The following is a 16213-nucleotide window of genomic DNA, read 5'->3' on the forward strand; positions in this document are numbered from 1 at the left end:
ACCTAAGTTTATGGGTGTGAAGAAAAGGCCTGTGTGGAATTCCATTCATTGGGACACCAGTTAGAAAACTTGGCTGGTAAAATTATTGGGGACAGGATAAGCTCCATTTCTCAGAGGAGTGAAAGGTTCATCAGAAATCTCTAATATTGCTGCTTGCATCTTGCTGAGAGGTATTTATCTAAAGGCATTTTTATAATTGCTAGAATTAAAACTGATTACATTTCAGAACCAGTTTTCAGCCTTTATTTCTGGGTTAACTTTTATAGACAGCGGTGTTTGTGACCATGTTCTCACCATGCTTGATGGCCTTTCATTCCTTCCTCACTGGGGTGACTGCCACCTAAAGTTCTCAGAGGACATTGCCAAACTATAATCCCACTGCTTCCTTTAATTTTAATGGTAAGCATGGCTTCTTACCTGAAAAATTCATACTGAATATTTTATTTTTAGAACTTCTGGTTGTAGGGAAGGGACACCCAATTCAAGTGTTCAAGCTAGGAGCCTTATATTTCTGCCTAGATGAAAAAGCAGGTATGAAGATATTTCCTAAGATTGTCATCTTAGTAGCATTGACAATTTTGGGACATCCTTAAGAAGGGCTTATTGAAACTGAATTCAGCACAGACAACATCTCAAAGGCATTTGAAGATGTATTTGAATACCAAAGATATTTAGCCACATAGCAGAAGAAAATATCTTTATGAAATAATAAGCATTGTGCTTTCATGAGTTGGGGGAAAAAACTATATCATTTGGGTATATTATTTGTTGGATTCAGATATATTTATATTCTCAAAGTTGCTCAAGCATTTACAACCTGGCTCAGACTAGCCCACACAGGCAAGAAAGAGCCACCGTCCATATTCTCACATTCTCACAATATGGGAAACACACACTCACACAGAAAGAGAGAAAGAGAGAGAGAGACTTAAAATAAATACATTGTAATTAGATATATTTAATCATGAAGGTTCCTCAAAATGCAATCATATGTGATAAAATGATTCCTGGTATAACAAATCAGCTACATATTACATATAAAGGCCTTTTATAACCTCAGTCAGAAATACTTAGACCATTTTATGGCATATACCATTTTAAGCAACTGACAGAAAGCTAAGCTCAACCATGAGAAATGCACACACATACACAATTGTGCAAAACCATTTTAGGCAAGAGTCTAATGAATTCCCCAGAAGACATCTACAAACCACCTGTCTAGGAGTCTGTAACACCCAGTTCAAGAAATTTCAGTTTGTTAGAACTCTTCATGGCTGCGATCTAGAAGGCTTTGGGTCTTCCATTCAGTATCACTTTCAGTTTGACTGAAACTGATTGTTCATACTTATCTTTCACTAAGCCCCATCATGAGACTTCTCTTGTCAGGAAGACAGCTAAGTTTGTCCTGGCACACTGGCTCATTTTCACATGTATACCTTGTTCACACTGTCCCTCACTGATGGAATCCCATGTATTTATGGTGACTCAAGGTAGCTAGCCTTGGGATACATCAATGAATGAGATAGAATGAAAGCCCTGTCCTCATAGAGATTACACTCTTCTCTACAGGAATAATCTCTTCTTCTTACCCTCCCTTGTCCTACCAATTTATCAGACCAAAGTAGTGTCCCACACCTCCTTTGTGAGACCGAAATTTCTTTCCTCTGAAAGGTTGCATTTTAAAAGATGCAGATTACCTGTTTAATCCTAAGAAGAAATGCTTCCGTTGTGTGTGAGCTTACCTGTCTATAGTCATCACACCCACTTAGCATGATACACACCTTTAAATTGTTATGATGTGGCCAGGTTTCTTTGCTCTCTCTACAATACCTATTTGGTATTCAGGACATTTTGATTGACTGATTATCATATACACTATCCTTTCTTATAGCCATCAGAGAAATAGTCTTAAAGAGATATCTTGCATTTATGTGATATTTTAACCTTTGTATTAACATATATTATCATAGTACATTCTCAGGATAATCTCTTCATTTAAGAGGTAAGTAGGAAAAGGGGTACTATTCCAATCTTAAGTACAAGAGAGCTGAAGAAAATTCAGTGACTTGCTCAAAGTCAGAGAAAATTAGTCCCCAAACTAAGAGTAGATTTGAGATCTTTTGGGTCCTATCTTGTGTTTAGTCCTTCCACTTTTCACAGAGCTCCAATGTTATGAAACAACCCTCAAGGAAGTGCAATCAATACTTTAGGTAGCAAAGAACTTGCCATGTAAGAACTTTCAATTACTTGTGAGGGAGTAGGAGACATACAACTGCAAATAAAATCTGCAGGTCATGCTAAGGCTCCCATTGAGTTCAGCATCCTCCTCCACCAAATGGATGCAATGGCTTATTATGACACACTCCTTTCTTCTCTCTCATTTCATACATTAGTATCTCTAGAGGTCAATTCCATTCCTACTGCTTATGGTTACAGATCCTATCCTTATGGAGAAGTTTGCTACATCGTCTTGAATAAGAAAATAACCTTAACTGTGACTTCAAATTACCTAAAGGTAAAATGTGGCTAATAACACCCTTTCCCTAATAGGCTTATGAAATAATGGGGTTATAATGAGAATCTCCAGTGTAATATTTGTTATCACAAAGTTAAAATGAAAGTGATACCCTAAGACTCAGCCCCAACAAGGAGTATTTTCCAATTACTAATGCAGACATGGATTTTTTCCTTCTCTAGACTCAGAGTACATAACATTGACTCTATTGCGGTAGCTCTTATGGATAGCCTGGCATATTTTGTACATTTTCCTATTTTCCTCTTTTATGGTAATTCATGTAGTCATTCACTCTTTTCAAAGTTGTTTCTTCTAGATTATCTCACTATGTACTAAAATAATACTTACGAATGTTCGTCCAGCTGGCTACTTTAATTTCCATCCCTTAGAGTCAGTGGTGACCTGGCTGTCAACTGGTACAGGTTTGTCCAGTTCCTGTCCTGGATATGCCCAGTTAGTTGGTAAAGATTCAGGACAGGAGCCCTAGATGTTCACATCTTAGGTATTGATCTCTTCCCAGGGCAGCACCTCATTCTTATGGGATGGGCACACCAATGGGAGCCTTTGTCTTTCCACCACACAGAGCCTTGCTCACAGGAGAACCATCACGAACGCTTGATTGAATGAATTTTCTACTCCCAATTGTATTATTTATCACTTGATAAGGAAGATAAGGGCTTTAATGCCCTTTGTTTATTTTCCAACCACTTATTTTCTGCTTTACCTAAGTACAAAGTGTAAGTTTAATATAGGAGAAAATGTGACATTTAGGTAATGGACATAATAAAAATTTTCACATGGACTACCTCATTATTATACCAGCTTCAAACTAAAATTTTCTACACCCAAAAGGGAAAAAATATGTGATTGTAAAGGTTACTATTTCTATTTAAAGTGTGGATGTGTTTAAGCAGCTATAACAGTTTTCTTTCATGTGTTGAGAAGAGGGGTAGCTTGGAGACCTGGAGGCTGTCTCTCAGTTTTATAACTGAGAAGCTGTGTGACATTTGTCAAATCAATTAACCTCTCTGCATTTGAGAGTTTCTATGTTTTGAAGAGGCTAAAATAATACTTGTTTTATATAGCTGTCTATACCCACAAATTGAAAGACATGTCTTAGGGGAGGGAAGGCAATTATGTAGATGATTCAGGCCAAAATCAATCCTGCCATGAAAGAGAAGAAAAAAAATGTGCATTTGGGCCTCAGCTGTCCAGATTGCCTGTCGACATCAATCAAATTCACAGAATAAATGGTTCAACCCTTGGCTTCCTTTTGCTTGTGTTACAGGAGGACCTTTGGGGGCATATTAGCTTGTTAAGACCAATAAGTAAATCACTAATGGCTTCCGGCCACTTTGCATACATCCAAGAATAGTTGAAACTCAAGGAAGCTCTGGATTTCTAGAATGTCAGGGTTTCAAAGGATGTTCATCTCCCAATGTCACCTTCAAAATTAGCATCAAAAGAGAAGAGGAGAGAAAAAGTAATCCAGATTTGGTTTTGTGTCCAGTGTCTGCTGGACATTACGCTGGGCACTTCATTCATCTTCTTACTTCAGTTGATACTCACAAACAACAGTATGAGGTTGGGAGTGACAGAAGAGGAAATTGAGGCTGAAAAAGAGTAAGGATCACACAATCAATAGCTGGCAATCTGGAGCATGGAACCTGATTCCAAGTCCATGAGCTAACCATTGTATTATTCTTGCTCCCAGCTCACGCCTGGTGTGATTCAATAAAATTCAACAATAATCACTGGGCCCGTGCAATGCACCAGATATGACACCAGGAGCTGAGCACAGTAAGATCAATAAGCATGGTCCTACTATCATGGGCTCTGTCCTGCATAATGTGAGAGTGGCACATAAACCCGACAGTAACAATGTGTGAGCCACCTGCATGGGTGTGCAAAGGAGGAGCAGAGCCACAGGACCCTAGAAGTCCCTTTAAAAGACATTTTGGGAAGTTTTAAGTTAAAAAAAAAATCTCCCCTGGGCCCAGAATCTATTCTTCTCTGTATTTGAGCAAAGGCCAAGGGGAGAGACAAGTCTAGGTTGGTTCATGGTGCAGAGCAGGGTGAACCTGGCATGTAACCATGGATGCTGGGATTTGAATCCCAGCTGCATCTTTTACCATGTGTTTCATAAGGCACAAGCTGCTTAACTTCTCTGAGCCTCAGAGCCTGTCTTGGTAAAAGGGCTATGAAAATGGCTGCTTCATAAGACTACTGTGACACAGAAATAATGGAAGGAGAACACCTAGTATAGTGCCAGGAACAGTCAATGATTTTTAAAAATGCTACCATTATTAGTCTAATGTTTTGTCTTAAAAAGAAATGTATTTGATTGGAAGCTTAAAAATAGGCCATAAGGTCTATTTGTGGAATAGATATTGAAGAATAGATTCTTTCTGTTAGCATTGTTTTTGAACTAAATCATTCATGAATGAATCAACCAAAAATGTATATATTTTAATTAATTATTACAGGTGAGCTACTGTACTTGACACATTGATTATGCATTACCATATCAGAATTATGCCAACAAGATTCTGGCATTCTAAACCATTTCTGGTTTAGCCCTGGTCACTCCTGCCAAAGGTGAACTTATGGTGTTGCCATGTCACCTCAATTGCCTCCTAAACTCTTCCAGACCAAGGGCGCTCCTTTTTGTTATTCCATATTTTCTATGCCTGTAAGTCCCACTCCACATCCCTGGAACATAAAGCAGCCTTAAGAAATAGTGCTAATTGTCTTTTATGAACCACTGATGTCTGTGATTTTCATCTAAACAAGGCTGCTCAGAGTGCCAAGGAAAAGCATAGCCTTTTCTTCATAGACCAGTGTCTTCAGGGTGGGAACTGGACCATTTAAAACTCCAGCCAATGACCAAAATCCAGTAAGTGCTTCATGTATTATTAATGGAATGGAACTAATTTTGAAGAAAAGAGGAATAGAATCAGCTCAAACAATCAAGAGTGTATTTGAATGCTCCACAAAAGCATTGTATAAACTCTATGAAGATCTACAGAAATAGCCTGAATAGACAAGAGTAGGGATGGTTCTGTTCTACACCTTTGCTTTAATGTTCATGCTGGTGATAGAGTGTAGAGGTTGAGAAGATGTACACATTTATCAGATTCTCCTAAGTATTATTAACTGCTACCAGTAGGTTCAGAGGCAGCGTGTAATTATACCAGCTAACCCAAGTATAGACTGTTGATATGCCCAAAACACTTGGTTTAAGTAGCAAAGTGACCATTTGGATAACCTGACCCTGAAAGAATCCAGTCAACCGGAAGCAAGGTTAGAGATGTCCTGGAAGCTTAGATTAAATGAGTCCCCTGGCACAGAAAATGGACTGGTTGAGCATCATAAAGTAAACCGGCACCTAGTCTCAGCCAGGATAAATATAATATTCTGAATGACCTGTTAAGAGAATGCAAACACGAAGAATTTTACCAAACAATGATAAAACTTGGATGTAAGTGAAGAAATATTGATTGGTGATATAGAGCTAGTCAGGGAGGCAAAGGGGTTTGAAAAGGTCTCCTCTGCAGTCACATTAAAAACTAGGGTGGTGACAAGGCCCTTAGATTAGAGACATACTCCCCAAACACCCCAGGATGAGGACTGTAATCAAAGGAGACAGATACTTAACATGCAATATTGCAACCACAAAGAGGCTAATGAGATTCCAGGCTGCTTGTCCACAGGGCTAGCCATCAGTGTCACCAGGCAGGGAGGCTGCTGTCCCTCTTATAACCACTCTTCCAAAACTGCATGTGTGACAGGGCATCTGATTCTAAGTGGCTTAATAATGACACTGTCTACTTAGTCTATCCAGGCTGCAGCAGGGGGACACGGTACTGATAAACTGGCTGGAGGGAGATACCTGTTGGAAGGCTGCAGAGAGTTTGTGCATGGGACAGAAAGCCATGGTCACCAGAGGCATGGTGAGGAGGAAGAGCTGCCCATGCATGGCTCTGTAGCATAAATCTGGGTTCTTGGGTTTGAACTGATGAGGGTGAGGTTGATATCCAAATTGTACCATGAAGATACTGTTCAAGTTTCAGGAAACCTAAAATAAGAGCAAAATAGGAGATCTTATCCTCCTTCCTTACTGGCAAAGTAAATTTGTTTAGCATTTGGTTTAATATTTTACCAAAAATCAAAAAAGAAGAAATTAACAAAACAACAGATGAATATCCACCTGTTTCTATCTAGATGATGATTGGAGTTCAAGGCTTGGCAGGACTAAGAGATAGTGTTGATGAGAGGAAAATCAGATTAGGACAGAGACAATGTGGGGCATCACTGTAGCTCTGGGATTATTCGCTACGGAACAGAGCCAAGGCTCCTAATCCTCTGGATTCTCAGTCCCATCATCTGTCCTGTAAGCAACACTCATCTTTATGGGAAGATCAAATGAAATAGATGTTGAAATTGATTTGAAGCATGGCAAATATTATATACAAATAAGACATCTGTGATTAAAGCATTTTATCCATTGCTTTGCTAATAAGTGTTCAAGGGAAGAAATTAATCAAGAACATTGTTGGGGAGGGGTGTCAGTGATAATAAGTACCCTGTCTTCATAGACATCATGCCAACTCTGTTCTTGAAAGGCTGATTTTGAAACTTCAGTAGCTATTAACAATGTGATTAAAATCCTGAAACTTTGGAAAGAGCTTGTCGATATGGTCCATATTCACTGGTTATTTACCAAACCTACTTATCTAACCATCTCCATGGTTAAAGTTTTCTCCTTTAAAACTACAAAGTTGTGTAGGTGACCATTTGTCATGCCCGGGGAGCTCTGAATGAGGCTGCCATATACAGCTGCAGATATTGTGCATTATATAATTCTGCTGAGGCATTCACATAGACTTCTAGAGTTGTTTAATAAGATACCCTAATTTGGGGAGTAATGCTAGAAGAAATTTTTTAAAGAATTTCTAAAGAATTTTTTAGCCTGTATTTTAGAATTTTTTTTAGCCTGTATTTAACCCAGGTTATGTTAAAATCAGCTTCTTATAGGTCACCATGTTTGGTTTCCTCTACATGCAACAAATGTGCAAAACAAATCTACAAATCTTTTTTAGGGTGTTTTGGAAGAGAGCCGCTATTATCTTCCCGTGGAAGTACTTTCTTTCTGTGCTTCTGTCTCTGACATAGGGTTGAAAAAAGTAACTCTGATGTGTAGAAGTTCAAGCATGTGGCAAACAGGCAAGGAGTGACTTTGAGGGGGTGGCTCACATCTATACAAAGACACCTAATTCTCCTTTCTAGAGTTTTAAAATTCCATTTTAAATTTCCAGCCAAAAGAAAAGCTTTCAAGGAAATGGGAGTACTTCATTTTCCTTGATTTGCCTGATTTCTCTTAGCAACTAACAAGTTGCCAAGAACTGATGACACTTTTACTATGATGATGTCAAATTGGAGACTGATGATGTGCATTTTGGCATTACATAAATTATTCTTAATGAATTAGGTGCTTCCGAAAAGTACATTATGAAATGTACTTTTTTTTTTTTTTTTTGAGACCGAGTCTCACTCTGTCACGCAGGCTGGCGTGCAGTGGCTCGATCTCGATCTCAGCTCACTGCAAACTCCGCCTCCCAGGTTCACGCCGTTCTCCTACCTCAGCCTCTCCAGTAGCTGGGACTACAGGTGCCCGCCAATACGCCTGGCTAATTTTTTGTATTTTTAGTAGAGGCAGGGTTTCACCGTGGTAGCCAGGATGGTCTGTATCTCCTGACCTCGGGATCTGCCTGCCTCAGCCTTCCAAAGTGCTGGGATTACAGGCGTGAGCCACCACGCCCAGCCTAAATGTACTTTTTGCCTTTCAGTATATATACTTAATTGAGTCTTTATTGGAAATTGTTTCTTAGGCTGGAGTTTTCTACCATCTCTGTGACACCCCCCTACTCTCAGTGTCTTCTATTCTTCAGTAAGAAAGGAGATGGCTAAATGCTATCTGATAGTTTCTGTCTGTGCTACCCAAACTTCATGTCTCTGATCATTGCCAGTCATTTATTTGCAGGGAGAAGGCTTAGCCATGTTGTTTTTTAAGCTGAATTGTAGCTTTGAGAAACAATGATGTAAGATTTTATTTTTCTCTACAAAGTGGCATCTCCAGAGACTAGCATTCCCCAGATAGCTTCCAAAAAACCTGAGTGTGTTTGATTAGTGTTACTTGAAGTACGAACAACATATTCAGAATTTCTTGATCATGTATTTTAGCAAATAAGTTTAGTCCCCAAGCATTTCATTTATTTTGCATGTTACTTGTATTATTTAATTATTGTTATATTTCCTTACCTGTTCCTTTCTCTGTATTTGAAATCATTATTTCCTCCCTGATTTTCAGATCTCATCTGTTCCTCAGCTCTCAAATTACCCTGCTAATTTGTAAAATATCTTCGTTTCCACACAGAACTATGAAGTAGCCTATAAAGAAACATTAAGAGTATATTCTCTTTCTCTGTGGGCTACTGAGAATTGGAAATTCTAGAAGCCATGGGATTTTAAAGAGTGTTCTGTTAACTTGAGTTATTTTTATTTTATTCTCTACAGACATTATTGTGTAAAATGGGAAAAAACAACTAGCTTAAATGAATCTTTTGAGACTTTGATTGATTATTGGTAATAATAGCTTATAAAAAGATTACTTTCCATCAGATGCCATTTTGAACAGATTTGTACTTTTTTCTGTGACTGTAATAGCTTGGTGAAAGACAAGGTCAAACTTAAGAAATATAGAAGCAGCAGCTTAGTCATAACACGGAATACAATATGGTAGTAAACAAATGTACTTTGCAAACAATTTTTAGAAAACTGATAATTCTGTCTAGAAAGATCAATATTTCACCTTTATTTCCTTTCTGCTTTCATCTTTGAGGTGATTTCCCTTATATTTTGTTCTTTGTTTATTGTCTGTACACTTACATTCAGGCTTATTTGAGGACATTGCAGCTGGAACTTAGGAATCTTCTTCAGTGTCCATTTTTGTAATCAAGGAAGCAGTCATTCCTCAGTGGGAGCCAATGTGGCAGGGGTAATAGTTATTTCACTCTGTGTGAATATCATGGACTGTTCTTTCCTGCCCAGTGTACTCACAAATCATGTGACTGTGGTCCCTGTGGGTATAAGCCAACCAAGGACAGATGTGTCAGTATATATACCTTACTTCTACAAGTAAGTTTGATAGAACTGTGGCATCAAAACCAGCCAATTTTACTGTGATAAATTATAGTTTAAATTGTTAAAAGTATGTATGTTTATCTTCCTAACAAATGTTATTAGATCTACTATTTGCCAAGATCAGGGTTGAACTACCAGGGGAGGAGTTACCAGCTTTGCTTTTCTGCTTTTACAGTGTATTCCTAACAGCTAGGATTCTCTGAAAATAGCTGTTGATACAGTGATAGAAATAATATTACTTTCAAATATTCACCAGCTTTAACTTAGAACCACAGTGTCCTAGGTCTAGCTTAAATCTCACCTCTACCAATAAGCCTTTCCTGAATGATATGGTTTGGCTGTGTCCCCATCAAAATCTCGTTTTGAATTCCCACATGTTGTGGGAGGTAATTGAATCACAGAGGCAAGTCTTTTCTATGCTGTTCTCGTGATAATGAATAAGTCTCATGAGATCTGATGGTTATAAAAAGGGGAGTTTCCCTGCACAAGTTCTCTCTTTTGCCTGCTGCCATCCACGTAAGATGTGACTCACTCCTCCTTGCCTTCCGCCATGATTGTGAGGCCTCCCCAGCCATGTGGAACTGTAAGTCCATTAAACCTCTTTTTTTTGTAAATTGCCCAGTCTTAGGTATGTCTTTATCAGTAGTGTGAAAACAGACTAATACACTGACCAAACCTTTTAAGCAATTTTTCAAAGAGGATGAGATGGTTTTTATTTGGGCAGCATCTCCTGGCTAGAAGGAGAATTTTTCACATGTTATCATAAGTGCTTATTGTCAATTTATTATCTCTACTTTTCAAATACAAAAAGAAAGTCAGGCTCCAAAAGGCTAAGTAGCTTATTCTTCTACACACAGCTAGTTAGTTAACCAAAGTTAGAAAACCAATCCCTGAGCTGCAAACTCCATGCCCTTTCTACCATATCACATCACCTCTCAAGGCCCTCCCCTTAACCTGACCTAATCTGAGGGACTTGAGGGCAGTGATGTGTTTTTTCCTCTCACAAGAGGACTCCCATGTTTGGAGAACCTTAGAGTAGCTGTTACCTTCCCACTTCTAGTGCAGTCTGAATATAAAATGATACCACGAGGCCCAAGGAAGAGCAGAAGGACAGTGAATGTGGGTGTCTCTGCACAATAGATGTATGAAAACAAGTGTCTCCATAGACTTAACCTGCATTTTCACTTAGCTCTTGGTCAATTTCTTCAAATCTAGCTTTCTCTCTGGATATCCTTTACAGAGAATGAAATATGATGAATAGATATGTGTGTATATACACACACATACGTATTCTTAGAATATGAATATATATGTGGGTGTGTATATATATGTGATATACATACATCCATCTTCCGGAGTTCTTCTGGTTTACTCAAATACTCATAACCCTCATTAACTAAAATCCCTCCTCTGAGAAATTACTTCTCAGAAATGTGACATATCTCTGTTCCTTTCTCAGACTTCCATTTATCTTTTAAGCATTCATTTTCGCTATTTATTTAATACACAGATTGTGCCGTCTTTAATATCAGGGATTATGTATATTACTTCTATATTTATATAATTATAATTTGCATTCAAGTATTTTTGATACTTTGATTATATCTCACATAAATTTCCCTTTTGTATAATTCTGTGAAGCCTAACGCTGAATATTTGTTTTTAAAGAAATTTCTGTTCAACCTATAAAAACTATGTTCTGAATATGTGTTTTCTTGTTTGTGAAGCCTACTGAGTCCCACTGGGTGGGTCATAAAGACTGTGCACACAGATTTGTTTGCCAACATGTCTAGAGTCAGATATTAATCCATTGATTCCACAGATTCATGTGGAGCTCCAAGTTTGTCAAGACCCCTGTGCTGGGCCCTGCTGTTACGAAAGATTCAATCCTGACCAAAGATAAAAACTCACTTATAAATACTTGGGACAAGCTTTGCCCAAATGATATACAATTTTTCTCACAGAAATTTCCACCTCCACATGAAATCTTTGTATACACAAAGACTAGCAGATGTAGTATTTAAATGGCCATATCCATTTCTATTTCTTTTCTTTTCTTAAATGTATACTTTAAAAGTAACTTAAAGTGTGCTGAAATAATGATGAAATCAAGGGCAAAAACATATAATGTTTTTTTTTTCCATTTTAAAAGCACCGGGTGTCCTCTGCTCTCCTCTATCAACCCACTTTCATTCCAAACAACATAGTCGGATTGTCTTTAAATATAAATGCTCTCATCCCTAAGGAACAGAGAGCCAGAGAAAGGCAGCAGAAGGGAACCTGTGCCGAGAAAGGCATTGGTGCCCTAAGGGACAATTTTTATCTCAGGAGAACTGACCTTTCAGAGAAAGCAAATTAAATTATCTTTCTCATCCTTTACTTTTGCTGTGACATCATTAAAATGCACGTTACATACCAACACTCATTGTTTTGTATTCATAACCTTAAACTAAAATTAATCAGTTGTCACAGGGACTTAACACATTTGTTAATGGTGCCTAGCCAAAAATCTGTATTGTCACAAGAAAAGCAGCTTTATGTGTACACCCTTGAGAAAAACAACAGAGGAGAATTAACTGGTGGACACTGAACATCCCTGTCTCTTGTTCAGAAAATAAGAGTCCTCATTCTCTTCTCCGGTTATTGAATTAGTGCTCCTGCTTTGATGTTTGACATGAAGTTTAGTACCTTGAGAGCAAGAAATGCTTTTGTCTAAGACTGATTAATGTAGATTAGGTCCTACAAAGTTTAATAAATAGATGAATTTAGCTAGTAAGTATTTATTAAGCTCCAATATGGAGCCCAGAGCCTTATCATGGATTCATTCTTCATCATGTATTTATTGAGAATTTAAACTGGTGAAGATGTATTTATGAGTAACCCCAAGTCATTGTTTTTGAAAAGCTCATAGCCTTGACTGGCAAAATATGAGTAAATAGTTAACCTATGGCACAATGTTTTAAGTGTTCTAAAAGAAAAGAAAAGCACGCTCTCATAGGAGGCGGCCTTGGAAACAAAGGAAGGACCTCTCAAGGGGGTTATCTGAGTTAGATCCTACATAGCATGAGTGGGAGCTGGCCTGAGGAAGATGATGTGCTATGCCATGCTGGGCAGAGGAGATAGCACGAGGAGGACCAGAGAGGTGTGCTGTGGTCAGATAGCATTCTGGGGACAATTTAAACTACTAGAGAGTGCTAGGGAAGAGTGTGACCTGATCTGATTTGCATTTTAGAATGCTGTCTGGCATCAATGAGAAATTTATTAAAGGAGAGCAACATCAAAGGAAGAAAGACTAAAATAGTTCACTTTTCTTAGTGTGTCAAATCAAAGACAGTAGCAATGTGGCCTGTATGGAGGTAGAGAACATGAAGGTAGGAAGAAGGTGTTGAACTTAGTATACCTCAGTATATACAGTATATTAAGGAGGAAGAAGATTCAAAGTGGTTGGTTGAATGATGAGACAGGAAAGGAGGTCAGGTATGAGAAAGATGTACCACCTACCCTCTAGTACTTTATATTCTGTTCAAAAAAATACAAGTTGGAAATGTACACCTTAGTATTTTTAAGCAATTTAATGTTGTAGAAGTAGCTGAACTTTGTAATTTGCTAAATATTGTGCAATGTCACTTATTAGCCATGTGGCTGGCAATAGTTATTTTCCATATTATGACCACTAATGTATAGAAAATACATGGCACTGAGAGATGATCTAAAAATACTAGTAAATATTGCTGTAAAATGAATAGTACAAAATGAGAAACATAATACTAATTATATGTTAAACAGTTAAAACAAAATGGTTAATGTATTTAAAGGCAATTTTTTCTCTTATATGCCTCTGAGAAAAAGAATGATTCTGTTGGTGTAATTAGGAAAATGAGAAGACATGTATATGCTTCAGAATATCTCTGGGAAATAGATTACTCACCTCCATAGGTCAATATTTGATCCCTATTAGTCAATAAGTTCTTTTTTTTTTAATGTCAACAAGAAAAATATTTTACTAACTCGAAATGTTCATGATAGGATGTTAATTTTAAAAAGCAATACCGTTTTGTATTTTTAGCTTCTGGCAACAGGCATAAAGAATACCCTGTATTTAGCTACATCTGTAATCATGTGTCAATAGAGAATACTATATACTTTTTTCTAAAGATAGATATGAAGAGACAAATAAAAAGATGAAAAAAGTATCAAAATGTTAACTGTGGTTAACAGTAGGTGAAACTGCAAGTGAGTTTTAATTTTTTATACATATGGTGTATTTTTTATTTTTAAATATTTAACAAAGATTGTGTATATTCAAGGTGTACAATATAATTTTATATAAGTATACATTGTGTAATGATTACCATAATCAAGTTAATTAGCATACCTTTTACTTCAGAGTTGCCGTGTGTGTGTGTGTGTGTGTGTGTGTGTGTTGAGGGAATTTAAAATCACCTTATGTAGAAAATTTCATGTATATAATACATTTCTATCAACTATAGTCACCATGCTGTACATTAGAACCCCAGAACTTATTCATAACATAACCTGAAGGTTTAACCCTTTGACCAACATCTCCCTATATCTCCCACCGCCAGCCCCTGATAACCTCCGTTCTATTCTCTGCTATCAGTTTGACATTTTTCAGACTACACATATGATCATACAGTGTTTGTTTTTCTGTGGCTGGCTTATTTAATTTAGTATACCGTCCCCCCTAGTATATCCATATTGTCACAAATGGCAAGATTTCCTTCTTCTATAATATTTCATTGTTTTATACACACACGTATATACTTATATATGTCACATTTTCTTTATTCATCTGTCAATGAACATGTAGATTGTTTCCATATCTTGGCTATTGTGAGTAATACTACAGTGAACATGGGGACATAGATATCTCTTCAAGATACTGGTTTCATTTCCTTTGGATATATACCCAGGAGTGGGATTGCTAGATTGTATGGTGGTAGATTTTTTTTTTTGAGGACCCCCACGCTGTTTTTAATAATAGCTGTACCAATTTCTATTTCCTCCAACAATAGACGAGGGTTCTCTTTTCTCCACACTTTTGCCAACTTAACAGGCATCTTGTCTTTTGATAATAGCTATCCTAACATGTATTAATATACTCTGGTTTCTCTTCAGATCGCATAAGTCTTTTACCTTTTACTAAGAGGTGTAGATGGTGGTTCATTGTGGTGTTGATTTGCATTTCTCTGATGATTAGTGATGTTGAACAACTTTTCGTATACCTGTTGCCAGTTATATGTCTTTTATGAAAAAATGTTTATTTGGGTCTTTTGCCCCATTTTTAAATCAGGTTGTTTTTTGCTAAGTAGTGTGAGTTCCTTTTGTATTTTGGATATTAACCTCGTACCAGATTTATGATTTGCAAATATTTTCTCAAATTCTTTAGGTTGCCTTTTTACTCTTCTGATTATTTCCTATGCTATGCAGAAGCTTTTTGGTTTCAGGTAATTGTTCTTGTTGGTTTTATGCTTTTGGTGTCACATCCAAAAAGTAATTGCCAACACCAGTGTAAAAAACCTTTTTCCCTGTTTTCTTCCAGGAGTTTTAGATCTTACATAGCTTTTAATTCATATAAGTTAATTTTTGTATATGGTACAGGGTAAGAGCCCAGTTTCTTTTTGCAAGTGTCTGGATATCCAGTTTTTCCAACAACATTTATTAAAGACACTTTCCTTTCTCCCTCATATATTCTTGGTACCCTTGTTAAAGATTAGTTGACCATACATGCATGGGTTTATTGCTAGGCTCTCTATTCTGTTCCGTTGGTTTATGTTTCCATTTTTATGCTAGTACCATACTGCTTTATTATAGCTTCATATTATAGTTTGAAATCATGGTGTGTGATGCCTCCAGCTTTACTCTTCTCAAATTGCTTTGGATATTTGTTTTCTATGTGAATCTTATATTTTTTTTTCTATTTTAGTTAAAAATGTCATTGGAATTTTGATAGCAATTGCCGCAAATCTGTAGATCATTTTGGATAGCGTGGGCATTTTGAAAGTATTAGTTATTTCAATCCATGAACATGACACATCTTTCAATTTATTTGTATCTTCTACAGTTTATTTCATCAGTGTCTTGTGCTTTACAGATCCTTCACCTCCTTGGCTAAATCTATTCCTAAATATTTTATTATTATTGATGCTATTATAAATGAAATTTTGATTTTTATTCCAATAGTTCATTGTTAGTGTACAAAGGCCGATGAAAAGCTGAAATGTTTCTTCTAAGATCAGAAATAAGACATGGATGTCTACTCTTGCCATTTCTGTTTAACACAGTACTGAAAGTTTTAGCCTAAGCAATTAGGTAAGAAAAAGAAATAAAGAGCCTCCAAAAATTAGAAAGGAAGAAGTTAAAATGTCTCTTTTTCCAGATGACATTTTATATATTAAATTCCTAAAGACTCCACCAAAAAATTATTACAACTAACAAATGGATTTAGTAAAGTTACAGTATACAAAATGATCC

At 37.0% G+C, this 16213-nt stretch overlaps 1 long non-coding RNA gene across 2 annotated transcripts in view; it reads right to left on the minus strand.

Annotated features, from left to right (window-relative positions):
* The window catches only part of LOC129051550 (uncharacterized), a 128369-nt gene that overhangs the window by 7734 nt on the left and 104422 nt on the right, over positions 1-16213 (minus strand). Inside the window, exons 3-5 of one of the 2 annotated variants that reach the window (XR_008515911.2) lie at positions 9464-9654; positions 6408-6593; positions 4085-4128 (exon numbers count right to left, since the gene is read on the minus strand). This is a non-coding gene — a long non-coding RNA (uncharacterized LOC129051550). Of the gene's footprint in view, positions 1-4084; positions 4129-5633; positions 5942-6407; positions 6594-9463; positions 9655-16213 lie in introns of those variants that run through there. The other variant, XR_010137578.1, reaches the window with a different exon arrangement.

The sequence above is a fragment of the Pongo abelii genome, chromosome 17 (genome assembly GCF_028885655.2).
Source record: "Pongo abelii isolate AG06213 chromosome 17, NHGRI_mPonAbe1-v2.0_pri, whole genome shotgun sequence".
Taxonomy (NCBI): Eukaryota; Metazoa; Chordata; class Mammalia; order Primates; family Hominidae; genus Pongo; species Pongo abelii.